Below are 13,438 nucleotides of genomic sequence, written 5' to 3'. Positions count from 1 at the left end.
AGTGAATACACCATGATTGACAACATGTGGTTTGATACAGTACCTTGCAGCAGACATTTTGTAAAATGCATTTGTCATGAAAATTGTCACTGGTGTTACCTTCCTTATGGATAACACCAGTGAAGATGAGTATATCAGGTCTTATGTATGTCACTGGTGATTCATTGCGTCACTGGTGTTACTGTGCTGTGTTACTGTGCTGTTTTTGTCTGTCACATTAAATAAATAAAACACAATCTACTTATTTCTTGCATTTTCATTATTTTTCTGTAACTCTGACTACATGTGCTGAAAAGAAAAATTGAGAAATAATATTTCATAAAAACTTTTAATATTGCTAAAGAAGGTAACACCAGTGACAAAAAATGATACACGTGGTCTTGAAATAATTGCACAAAAAAGCTAAAAAAATAAAAATATTAAGCTGTCATTTAAATGTATTCATAAAGTCAAAAGGTAATCTAATAATGTGGTCTAAGTTTAAATGTTAAAAAAGAAATACATTTTAAGACATCTTGCCATACCAAAAGTGGACGTTTCTGTAGAATGACCCTTTTATTAAATCTTGTTGTATGGAAAACATCTATGTAAAGATTTATTTTTCAATTTTGTGTGTTCCACTGAAAAATAAAATCATATGGACATTGAAACAACATGAGAGTGAATAAATAGCAGAGTTTTTGGGGGTGTACTCAATCCATTGTATTTTGAGCATGCCGTTTGTAGAGGGTTTATTACAAATGTGGGGGTAAAGGAATAGAAAATGCTGAGTATTTACTCACCCTCAGGCCATCCAAGATGTAGATGAGTTTATTTCTTCATTGGAACAGATTTGGAGAAGTTTAGCATTGCATCACTTGCTTACCAATGGATCCTCTGCAGTGAATGGGTGCCGTCAGAAGGAGAGTCCAAACAACTGATAAAAACATCACAATAAATAATCCACACTACAGTCCATTAATTAATGTCTTGTAAAGTGAAAAGCTGAGTTTTTGTAAGAAACAAATCCATTGAGGTATTCCATAATCCATAATAATCATATTCTCAACATTTTGCGCATCTACCAGCAGGTTTTCCAAAAAAGTCTTCTACCAAGGACAAAAAATGCTCTACACACTTCTTATAAAGAGGGTAAAATAGGTGAACGAGGAGAAAAGCATGTGATGCTTCTCTGATGAATAGCAGCGTATCTCAAAGGCTCTTTAGCATAATATTCGACAATAAATCAGCTCATAATAGATGAAAAAAGTCTTGCTGCGATACTGTAGCTCTGGTGGTATATGGCATGATGTCTTCAGTGTTTTTTAGTACAGATCCCTGACTCTTGCCAGGTAAGTCATGCTTTGATAAACAGCCCAACTCCATTCTCAACCTCCATCTATCTTAATGTTTTAGAAATCATCCAGCAGAGAAGCAGAACCACTTAATCTTAACAGGCCTTTAGGTGAAAGAGAGCCGACCCAATGGTGTGTGAGCAATCTGAGCTGGAAGGTCACAGGATAGACGTGAAGATAGGCTCGCTAAGACTATTACATCAACATTATTGAATGGTGTCATAAATTGGACATCAATTATCTGAAATTTACAGGCTGACAGGCTAAGTTGGCACAGGTATGTGGCGTCAGGAGGGGTTTGTGTGATGGGGGCTGGGAGAAGAGAGGCAGAAGAACAGTGAAAACAGCTAAAAGGTGAGAACAGCTCTGCTAATTCGTTAAGACATTCATTATCACCTGTGGCTATGCTGAAAGTGCCTGCTTTGATATCTGAGTCTCTCTCTCTTGCCATCACATCCATTTTAAGATCTCTAAAAATAGAGATAGTGACAAACTGGAAGAAACACCTAATTAAAACAGATTTGATAGTGGATGAAGCAAGACTGACCAGAGCAGCATTTGGACCCACACACGGACTGTGTCCGAAAGCCGAAGGCGGCTGCTTTGCTGGCATGCTGGCCACCCAGTTAATGACTTTGACAATGAAAATTATGTCATTATGACTTTCATTATATGCACACACATACACTCTACTGTTCAAACATTTTGGAGTCAGCAAGGCGGTATGAATGAATGAATAAATAAATAAATAGACCTACATATGCATTTAATTATGTATTTAATGATTTATTTATATTTCAACATTTATTTAATTATTTAACCCTCATTCATCCCTCCCGAACCTGTAACAAAAGTGTCCCTCGTGGGTCAAAATGACCTGGAGACCGTCAACGTTACACTTTTTTGATCAGTCAAAAAAAAATTTGGGGGGCTTTTTTTTTCTAATGATTTATGTAGGTTTTGTTATAATTTTTGGTGATTTTTTATTTTATTTTCCTTAAATTTCAGATTTTTAAAGAAAATTAGCATATTTGCATACATTTTTTCACCATAAAAAACAAACAAAGACACAATTTCTACTTTAAACATCATTATCCATCAGGAACTAGGTCACAGAGTCTCTGAGGCCATCTGGCTGGGAAAAATGACAAAAAACTGAATTTATAGTTTCAGCCACTAGATGGGCCTATTGAACCCTATGGAGATTCTCAACTGAGCTCAAAATGTGAAATCTTGAAAACTACACCAACTTGAGGCTTCATTTAGCTTTCAGATTTATATCAAGGCTTTCAGATATATATAAAAACATTTAAAAATGTATATTTTGTAAAAAAATAAATAAAAATTATACTGAATTTTAATCCAAACATATGCATATGCAAATAAACAAAAAAACCATTCCATTGATTCCTATGGGCGGGTCAAATTCCTATGGCCGGGTTACATTTTTTACTTTTTTATTACACCCACATAAAATCATCGAATCGACTGTGTGTGTGAGCAAGTGTGACAAAATTCAATTAAAAAATCTGCAGTTTTTTCATGAATTCTAGTCTTTTTTGGCTCCGGGTCAGATTGACCCACGAGGGACACTTTTGTTTTTTTTTCACACCCACTTAACATTTTCGAATCCACTTTTTTTTTTTTGCGAGTTCCCGGTGCAAGTGCGACAAAAGTCCTGAAGTCTTGGATCATAACAATCAACGCAAGTCAACACTCCTGGATGAGTTTGCACGAACAAACGTAATCTTTTAGGTTTAAGTCGGTTTGAACAATCAGCATAAGCGCAAGCAATTACCATTTTGATTAGCCGTCATACCCACAATCTCTGTGCACTGTGTAAACAATGAGAGTGACGTATACGCGCGACAGATCGCTTCCGGCGCTTGCGTAAACTACAACAGAGCACATACAGACGTCACGCAATGAAAAATACTGTTCAGTTTCTCACACAAACCAATCGTTTCGTGTCTTAGGACATCAATGTATCGTCACGAGCCGCAGGGTTTAATTTGGATTTGTCTGTGCATGTTTTTTTTACTCTCAAAGATTGTGTACCCATTGACTTGCATTATAGGACTGACAGACTGCAACGGTTTGCCTCAACACATCTGCCACGAAGTTTCAAGTATGTCTAGTAAGAGCTTGATTAGCTGGTTCAGGTGTGTCTGATTGGGATTTCAGGACACCGTCCCTCCAGGACCGAGCTTGGGCACCCTTGGACTAGGGAGAAATGGCCCCAAAATTCACATTAAATTGTTGTTGTTTTCCAATACAATACACCTATTTTACAACTATTTTACATTGGGGATTTTGTATAAATTTGTATGATTTGATGAATATGAAAATGTAAGGTGAAAAAAAAGGTGTACCCCTAAACATAAACCTCAGTGCAGTGGATTCTACGAAAATGTATAAACGTGATTGTATGAATTCATAAAAATTTGCCACCAAATGACCAAAATGTAAAATGGTTCCAAACTGCCATGAGAGTGTGTTGATATATCTGATATATCTTAATATTCAATCCTAGGCCTAACTTTAATTATTATTGCATAAAACATGATTTTTTTGTTTCCGATGTATAATTGATGGCAATAAATTGATCACCCCAAAGTTGACATTAAAATATGGCACAGAAAATGATATCATTAGAAAAATGCAACTGAAAATGAAGTCCAGGGGACAAAAATGGCCTCTTAATGGAATATGTTATTTTCTGCCACTGGTTTGCAGTAACACTGATGCACGTCAGCTGAAGTGTGCTATTCCAGACATGACTACCGTTTGCATGGATGTGTGATTAGTTACCGTGGTCTCTTCCATACGAGTGCCCCCTTTAAAAAGCCTGCATGCTCTGCTGTTTACAGCAGTGCCTTAAGTATCCCTCATGGAGCTATTAGCAAAATCTGCAAGCTGAGCATAATGAGAGACTTTGTGGCATTTCTTATTATTATTTTATGATTGTTAATTTCGGTGCATCTTTGTTACTCTGCAGCAGGCGTCTGTAATGTCCTCTCTTAGGACCGAGGTATTTCTGCTGGGCTGGTAGTAAATAATCTCTCTGTGATTGTGCTGGGTGTTTATGGGCTATCAGAGACAGCTGGGCCAACTAAACTTAATCAGTTTATTAGTAGAGTGCTGAGGAAATGTGATATACGATGTCTAGGGTAATCAGAAGTCATCATGCTTCACTGCCCGGCCTCAAAATTCATAACGGTGCCAATTATTCCTCAGTTATTAATTATAAAACATATTTTCCTTTATTAGCGTTTCTATTGCCCATGTTGTAGATTTAGGAGAGAATGCGTGCGGGAACAAAGCCAGTTGCCGGTACCTCTGGTAGTATATGAGAAGAGATAATTAGCTTCCACCATCCTGCAAAGGGTTTCACACCTCTGTGGGGGTGCTTGAGCGAATTGGAAACTTGGATTGTGAATTCAAGAATCCTGGATTTGAATCAAAATATGCTGTTTTGAGTAAAAAAGGAAAACTTGATTGTGTTATACGAATTTTCTTTCCACAAGTCACGACCTAGTGTGATGTCGTCATTTCAGATGTGTCACAATAGCTTTTCATCACGCTTATTTTTGCTTTGTGATGAGACTTGAGTGAGTTTGACTATATGTGCTTGAGGTCTTCTTCTGAGCCCATTTTCCTTTTGATCGTGTTTTCATTCCGGGTGAATTGCTGCAATTTCCCGGCTGATCTGACGGTGTGTTGGTGGCCCATGATCAGAAAGAGCAAGGGAGTTTCAGAATTTGGGCTTGCCAGAGGAAAAGGAGAAATCCTCTTTGAAATTCCAAAACATAACCGCTTTCATTAGGAAGAGTGTCAAAACATTGTCTAACAGCCAGAGTGAGTGCAACTCTATGTTTAGAAAATGCTTATAATCTTCTACATCAACATTGAGATCACTTGAAATCTCTTGCTTTGCATGCATTGCTATGCCTTGAAGATTTGGTTTGGTCCGTGTGAAAGTTTTCACAGCCTTTAAGATGCTGTAATGTGCTATTCTCTCAGACAGAAAGGTGAGTCATTTCTGGTCTATTTAAGTCAAAATTTTGTGGGGATTTTAAGAACATGGACCTATTTTGTTATTTCTGAGGAGATTAACAGAATTTCTACCCCAGCTTCTTTACTATAGCTGCAAAAACTCTCCATTAGCATATTCAAAATGCGATTGTAGCTCGTTTGTTCAGAAATGGTGTTTTATAATATCATATTTAATATTTCACAATTGTTTAAAGCTGCAGTCTGTAAGTTTTGCCTTTTGTCACCATCTGTTTGAAACCTGCAATTACTGTATAAGGGTCATTGACGTATAAGGATTTTTGACAGGCAAATTTTAAAATACAAAAAATAATATCTTTTGTAGTTGTTCAAACATTAAGAAGGTTGTGTTCACATAAATTCATATTACAATTTTTAATTAAGTGATTTTAGTGGGGGTTTTTTCATCTAGATGAATCAGCCGTAGCCTTAAAAAATGTCATGTGGTGCGACCATTATTTATATTAAAATTAATTAATTTCCTTAACATGCTTAACATTTTTTAAGATGTTCTCGGTAATTGAAGTGTTTAGAAACAAAGTATTTGCATTTATTTTGAGTTTTTGTACATAATGATCTCATATTTTTGTTCTATAATTTCAGAGTTGCCTTCTTAATTGTAGACTTATTTTTTCTGTAAATTGCATAAAACTGATAAACATTTTTTTTTAAATACCATTCACTTAAGCATACTAAAGCAGTGATTCATATTTCAGCCATGGAAATTAGATAAACTATATTAAATAAAAAATAAATTATGCTAGATAAACATTTTTTTTAAATACCATTCACTTAAGCATACAAAAACAGTGATTCATATTTCAGCCATGGAAATTAGATAATTTATTTTTTATTTAATATAGTTTATGCTAGATAAACATTTTTTTTAAATACCATTCACTTAAGCATACTAAAACAGTGATTCATATTTCAGCCATGGAAATTAGATATTTTATTTTTTATTTAATATAGTTATTGCTATTATTGGTCTCACCAAATGATGAATGGTCGCTCCAAATGACACAAAGACCTTACATCATTAAAAATCTATTTAAATAAACATGTTTGAAAAGTTCAGCATATGACATTAACGGCAGTCATTTTTTTAGACCCAGTTATTTCTAAACTTTGCCCAACCTTGGCTGCTCAATTGACCCTTAGCCGGAGTTTGATTAACAGGCAATCTGAGCAATCATAATGCCAAATCTGCCATTTTTGTCCGACAAACAAACCAGACAGGAGAGTAGATTAACGTCGGTGGACTTGAACTTGAAAAATAGTGTTTATTGACATTAGGGCTGGGCGATATGGCCAAAAACATTATCACGATATCATGCTGTTTTATCACGATAATTTTTTCCATATCAGTCGATATCGATAATTATCACGATAAGTGTCAAATTTGTGTTTCTTTCAAGTTAAAGCCAGATTTTTGCTCCAAAGTGAAAGTTGTAGAAACCAGACCATTAATTTTCCTTAACAAAATAAATATCTCAATAGAAAAATCAATTTCTTAGTTTCTGTATCTGATATTGTTTCAAATCAAGAAACAGGTTTGTGTTGTCTGAAAATATTAATAATAATATTACTTTTTTGTCTCTTAGAAATGCACATTTGATAGCAGTAGTAGTAGTAGCTTGAGCTGGGATGCAGATGTACATTTTTGTTCATTATCAAAATCAGTAACATCTGTAAAAATTATAGCAACCTAATTTTTATATGGTAAAATCTAATTATTCTGACTGCGTTTGTTTTAAATCACTGGTTTTCCTTAGTAGCATACATTTAAATCATGATAACCCAGGTGAAAAAGACGTAGTATTAAATGTATTAAAAACATACTTGAAATTCAAGTAGTATGTTTATAATACATTTGTATTCCCAACATGCTTATTTGAAGTGCATTAAAAATATACTGAATTGCATTTTAATATATTTCTAAAAAGTATACTAGAAGTACTTTTGTATTAAATATATGCTTAGTTATACTTCTAAGAAATATTCTAAACAGAAGCATACTTTTAATTTATTTATAAAAAGTATACTAGAAATACTTTGGTAATAAATATATGCTTAATTAGAGTTTTAAGGAATATGGTAAACACAAGCACACTATTACTATATTTCTAAAAAGTATAGTAGAAATACTATGTTAATAAATATATTCTTAGTTACACTTTTAAGGAATATACTAAAGACAAGCATACTTTTAGTGACGTTTTAGTGTATTTACAAAAACACACTTATGTTATTCTTACTTAAAATATATTTTATGTGTACTTTGTGTGAGAACATAACAAAATTATTACACTTTTAGTATGTTTTTAATGTACTTTATATTGCAGTAGGCCTACACATGGTTATATTTTAAATATTTATGTATTTATAATTTTAATATTTGGAAAAGTACCATATTTTGAAAAACATTTTTAACATTTACAGTGTACAAACCTTTGTCAAATATGATTAACCATTGCAGTATTTAAAATAACCTGATCTCACAGAATTCCGTGTAATGTTCACGGACTTAATTAACCCCGAATCAGTGGTGGTATCAAGGAATCGCCGAAAATTCCGTGATGGGCTCACAGAAGGCATCAGCCGTGGTCCATGCACGGATTCACTGGTTCAACACCAGCACTGCATCGGACCACGTAAAAAGAGTGACTCCGATGCAGTTATACTTTCACTGGAGTACCTGACCCCACCCCTACCCTAAACCTACCCAGTTCTGAACAATAATGATAACGATAAATTATCGCGTCGGCATATTTAAAGTGTTGAACCAGTGAATCCGTGCGTGGAGCACGGCTGATGCCTGTCACTGACTTACATTGGTATCACTTCTGTGAGCCCATCACGGATTTTTTTCCGTGAGCCCATCACGGAATTTTCGGCGATTCCGTGATGCCACCACAGATTCGGAGGTTAATTAAGTCCGTGAACATTACACGGAATTCTGTGAGATCATGTTGTTAAAATATGTTGTTTAATATGGGTTATGCTACTTTGGTTGATTAGGCTGTTGTTAGTTACATGATACATTAATTGTAATAAGCTAGGTGTTTATAAACTTAATAAATAGTATGTATTATAAACATACTACTTGACACCTTTATTTTCTCATATATATTTCTGAAATTCCCACAAGGATTTCAACATCATATCTGAAATGAGAAACAAACAAACAAAAAAACAAACAAAAACAAACACGTTTATTTGTGTTTAAATTCAAACAACACAGTCTAAACCTGATTGGTTCCAGAGCCATTGAACGGCTCTGATTGGTTCGTATGATAATGAGCTCGCAGCAAAGAGCTTAGTAAATCAGATATGATGTGCGTGCAAATGTCCATTGAATGTGAATATAAGTCTAAATTTAAACAGTATTATATTATATAGAGCGATCGTGTCTCTTTAGGGCGCTTGGAGGAAACCACGCAATTCATATGGATTACTTTGGCGATGTTTTTTTGCGATGAACTTTTTTTTGAACATCTTTGATGAATCTTTTAATCGAAGGAACATAAATCTCTCAGATTTCATTAAAATATCTCCGCTTTTCTTTCGAAGATGAACGAAAGTCTTATATGGTTTGGAGCATCTTGAGGGTGAGTGATGACAGAATTCAAATTGTTTTGGGGGAATTATGAAATTAATTAGAAAATATAGCGGTATGTTCTTATGTTTACCAGCTTCTGCGAGCGTGTATGGCGTCTGGCTGTTGGAACCTCACTGTGACTTCAGGTAAGATTTGTATTTAATTAACGTTATTTGTCTGTACCAGTCGTGTTTTTGACACATGCATTGGCAGAAAAAAATAAAATAAAATTAGTTAACATTAACATTCTTTTATTTGCAATATGAAGTATATTTATTTCTGATTTCTGAACAATTTGGCTTCATTGTAATGAGGTTAATGATCTTTGAAAAACCATGATTATGAACATACAATTACTTTGTCTTGAGTTGATCAGCCAACTGTAGTAGTGTTGGTTGATTGGTGTCTATATTTGTTCAAGCTTGACAACCTTATGACTTTATTTTCTAATATATATTTCTCATTACAGATAAGAACAAAGATTAAATTGTAAGAAGGGTTGCTTATAAGAGAGCATACAGTACATCTGAAACTGCTGAGGTTGGGAAGGTTTTTGACTATATTTCCGACCAGGTACATTGTTCTGTCATTCTTAAATAGAAAACAAATCATCAATCATCATTTGCCTTTTTTGTGTGTGTGCGTGTGAGAAATATTAACATTTGTTGTTTTTCAGATCAGCTGCTATAGAAGACAAACTGAAATCTGAGTGCAGAGACAAGCAAAGGAATAGTAAGTATATTTTAATATCGTATCAGCTCTGTTATAGAGATTTTTGAATCAGGCCTAATAGAGAGGGATTCGGTCAATCTTGGAAGAAAAACGTTAGCGATGTGTCTATTCCAGGTGGATAATTTGTGCTTCCTTTCAGTCATTCATGTAAAAATCTGTTATCTAATTTTGTTTCTGTTTAGTTTTTTTTTAAAGCTGCAAGGCACTACTGACTAGGCTGTGCCCAGGTCTCCCGAACCTGCGACGGTGCTCGGCTCCATCGGCCCTCCGTCTGCGCCTTCGGATCCATCAGCTCTGTCTCCATTGGTCGGCCCCCATCTACATCTTGGCTCCCGCTCCCTCGACTCCACCGTGTATTGTCAGCACTGGGATGCTCTGGGTCTGTGTCATGTGCCAAACTCCATCTAAACCGCCAGGGCATCATCGTCATCCTCTCATCACCATCCCTTCGCCACATCCTGCCATCATCCCCGCACCTCCTGCCATCATCTCACCATCCCTATGCCATCTCCTTGTCCACCTCCAAAACCCCTCCATCCCTCCCTATTCTGTTGCTTGAACTTTATCATCTTCAGTCTTTGCACACACATCTATTCACTTTACATGTTTTTTTTCTTCAGAAAATTGCATTGTAATTTTTATTTATTCATCTATGTAAAATTCTTTACTTTTCAGTAATACAGGTATAACTGAAATGTTCTACAAATGGATAAGATAGCTCTTCCATAGCATTTAAGTCTTTTTAAAATTTATTATGTTTTTTGTATAATGTTTTAAAATGTACTTGAGTATGTTTGTAGTAATACAAATATACTATAAACATACTTGTATTTCAAGTGCATTTTTAGTACATTTAATAGTATGTTTTTTTGTTTTTCACAAAAGTATATATGCTGCTGTACTTTTTTAGATGTACTTTACGAATATTTGTAATGTACACAATATATAATACATTAAAGTTTTCTAAATATCAAAGTGTACGTGTGTGTATATATTTAAAAATATAATATTAAAAATATAATATAATATACTAGTAGTGTAATGCTAATGCATTTCTAATGAGCTGAAATACAATTGAAATGTACTTGAAGCACATTAAAACGATGCTTCAAATACAGTGAGGCAAAAAAGTATTTAATCAGCCACCAATTGTGCAAGTTCTCCCACTTAAAAAGATGAGAGAGGCCTGTAATTTTCATCATAGGTATACCTCAACTATGAGAGACAAAATTAGAAAAAAAATCCAGAAAATCACATTGTAGGATTTTTAAAGAATTTATTTGCAAATTACGGTGGAAAATAAGTATTTGGTCAATAACAAAATTTCATTTCAATACTTTGTTATATACTCTTTGTTGGCAATGACAGAGATCAAACGTTTTCTGTAAGTCTTCACAAGGTTTTCACACACTGTTGCCATTCCTCCATGCAGATCTCCTCTAGAGCAGTAATGTTTTGGAGCTGTCGCTGAGCAACACGGACTTTCAACTCCCTCCAAAGATTTTCGATGGGGTTGAGATCTGGAGACGGGCTAGGCCACTCCAGGACCTTGAAATGCTTCTTATGAAGCCACTCCTTCATTGCCCGGGCGGTGTGTTTGGAATCATTGTCATGCTGAAAGACCCAGCCACGTTTCATCTTCAATGCCCTTGCTGATGGAAGGAGGTTTTCACTCAAAATCTCACGATACATGGCCCCATTCATTCTTTCGTTTACACGGATCAGTCGTCCTGGTCCCTTTGCAGAAAAACAGCCCCAAAGCATGATGTTTCCACCCCCATGCTTCACAGTAGGTATGGTGTTCTTTCTCCTCCAAACACGACAAGTTGAGTTTTTACCAAAAAGTTCTATTTTGGTTTCATCTGACCATATGACATTCTCCCAATCCTCTTCTGGATCATCCAAATGCTCTCTAGCAAACTTCAGACGGGCCCGGACATGTACTGGCTTAAGCAGGGGGACACGTCTGGCACTGCAGGATTTGAGTCCCTGGCGGCGCAGTGTGTTACTGATGGTAGCCTTTGTTACTTTGGTCCCAGCTCTCTGCAGGTCATTCACTAGGTCCCCCGTGTGGTTCTGGGATTTTTGCTCACAGTTCTTGTGATCATTTTGACCCCACGGGTGAGATCTTGCATGGAGCCCCAGATCGAGGGAGATTATCAGTGGTCTTGTATGTCTTCCATTTTTAATAATTGCTCCCACAGTTGATTTCTTCACACCAAGCTGCTTATCTATTGCAGATTCAGTCTTCCCAGCCTGGTGCAGGTCTACAATTTTGTTTCTGGTGTCCTTTGACAGCTCTTTGGTCTTGGCCATGGTGGAGTTTGGAGTTGGACTGTTTGAGGTTGTGGACAGGTGTCTTTTATACTGATAACGAGTTCAAACAGATGCCATTAATACAGGTAACGAGTGGAGGACAGAGGAGCCTCTTAAAGAAGAAGTTACAGGTCTGTGAGAGCCAGAAATCTTGCTTGTTTGTAGGTGACCAAATACTTATTTTACAGAGGAATTTACCAATTAATTCTTTAAAAATCCTACAATGTGATTTTCTGGATTTTTTTTCTCATTTTGTCTCTCATAGTTGAGGTATACCTATGATGAAAATTACAGGCCTCTCTCATCTTTTTAAGTGGGAGAACTTGCACAATTGGTGGCTGACTAAATACTTTTTGCCCTACTGTATACCTTACCTGTAGTTCATGAAGTATTAAAAGTACATTTTAAATGTATTTTTAAAAATACACTTAAATTGCACTAAATATACTTAAAGTGGTTCCAATTGAACACAATTTCAATATATTAAATATATTACAAATAGATTAAAATTGAACTTAAACATATCTTGAAATACACTTAATATACTTAAAGTTGTTTCAAAATAATACATTTAATATGCAATTAGTACAGTATAATATAAATATATTAAGTGTGTCTGAAAAAGCACAATTTAAATATATTTATTTTTCACCTGGGAAACACAGTTAAAACCACACATATAGCACACCTCAATACCATGGTAAAAATAAAACTATATGGTTTTTAGATATTTGTATGGAAAAACAGTAGTCTAAAAACTTAGTATAGGCTAAATGCACACAAAAATACTGTAATTATATTCCATTACTCCTTTAATACATTTAATTAATGTCTACATTAACAACACAATAAAATCGATACAAATACCCACATTTCTGCCACAATACCACGGCGCAGTTAGTGTTACAGTAAATCCATGGTAAATGATGGCAATTTGTAGATTGAAAAGCCTTCTGACTGTATCGTTGCGCACAGTTCTACTGTTTATCAGAGCCGTTTCATCTGGCTGCAAACTCGTTTAAATCAATGAGCCATTTGTGTTCTTTGCTGAATTCAAGCGCTTCACACTGTATCTCTCAGCGCTGCTTAGTGTTGAGCGAGTAAATACATCTGCTTGCCACGCTGCTGTTTGAACTTTGATCTGACTGAATAAAGGTCCATGTGGCCTGCTTCAAATTACTAGCGCTCTTTCGTTCCGCTTTTGGCACATGATAACATGATATCGAACATTTATCAAACTCTTTATATGGTTTTATAGAGGAAAATTATATCGCGATAATTATCATCTTTTCACAGTTGAAACAAGATACCTTCTGATGTTCATTCATGTTTATTTTGTGCTATAACTAAGTAAGAGATGATTGGTCACATGCCGCTTGAACTGAGGTGCTACAGCGATCTG

Source organism: Onychostoma macrolepis, chromosome 05 (genome assembly GCF_012432095.1).
Source record: "Onychostoma macrolepis isolate SWU-2019 chromosome 05, ASM1243209v1, whole genome shotgun sequence".
In the NCBI taxonomy this organism is placed as follows: domain Eukaryota; kingdom Metazoa; phylum Chordata; class Actinopteri; order Cypriniformes; family Cyprinidae; genus Onychostoma; species Onychostoma macrolepis.
Note: the sequence above shows the minus strand (reverse complement) of the source record.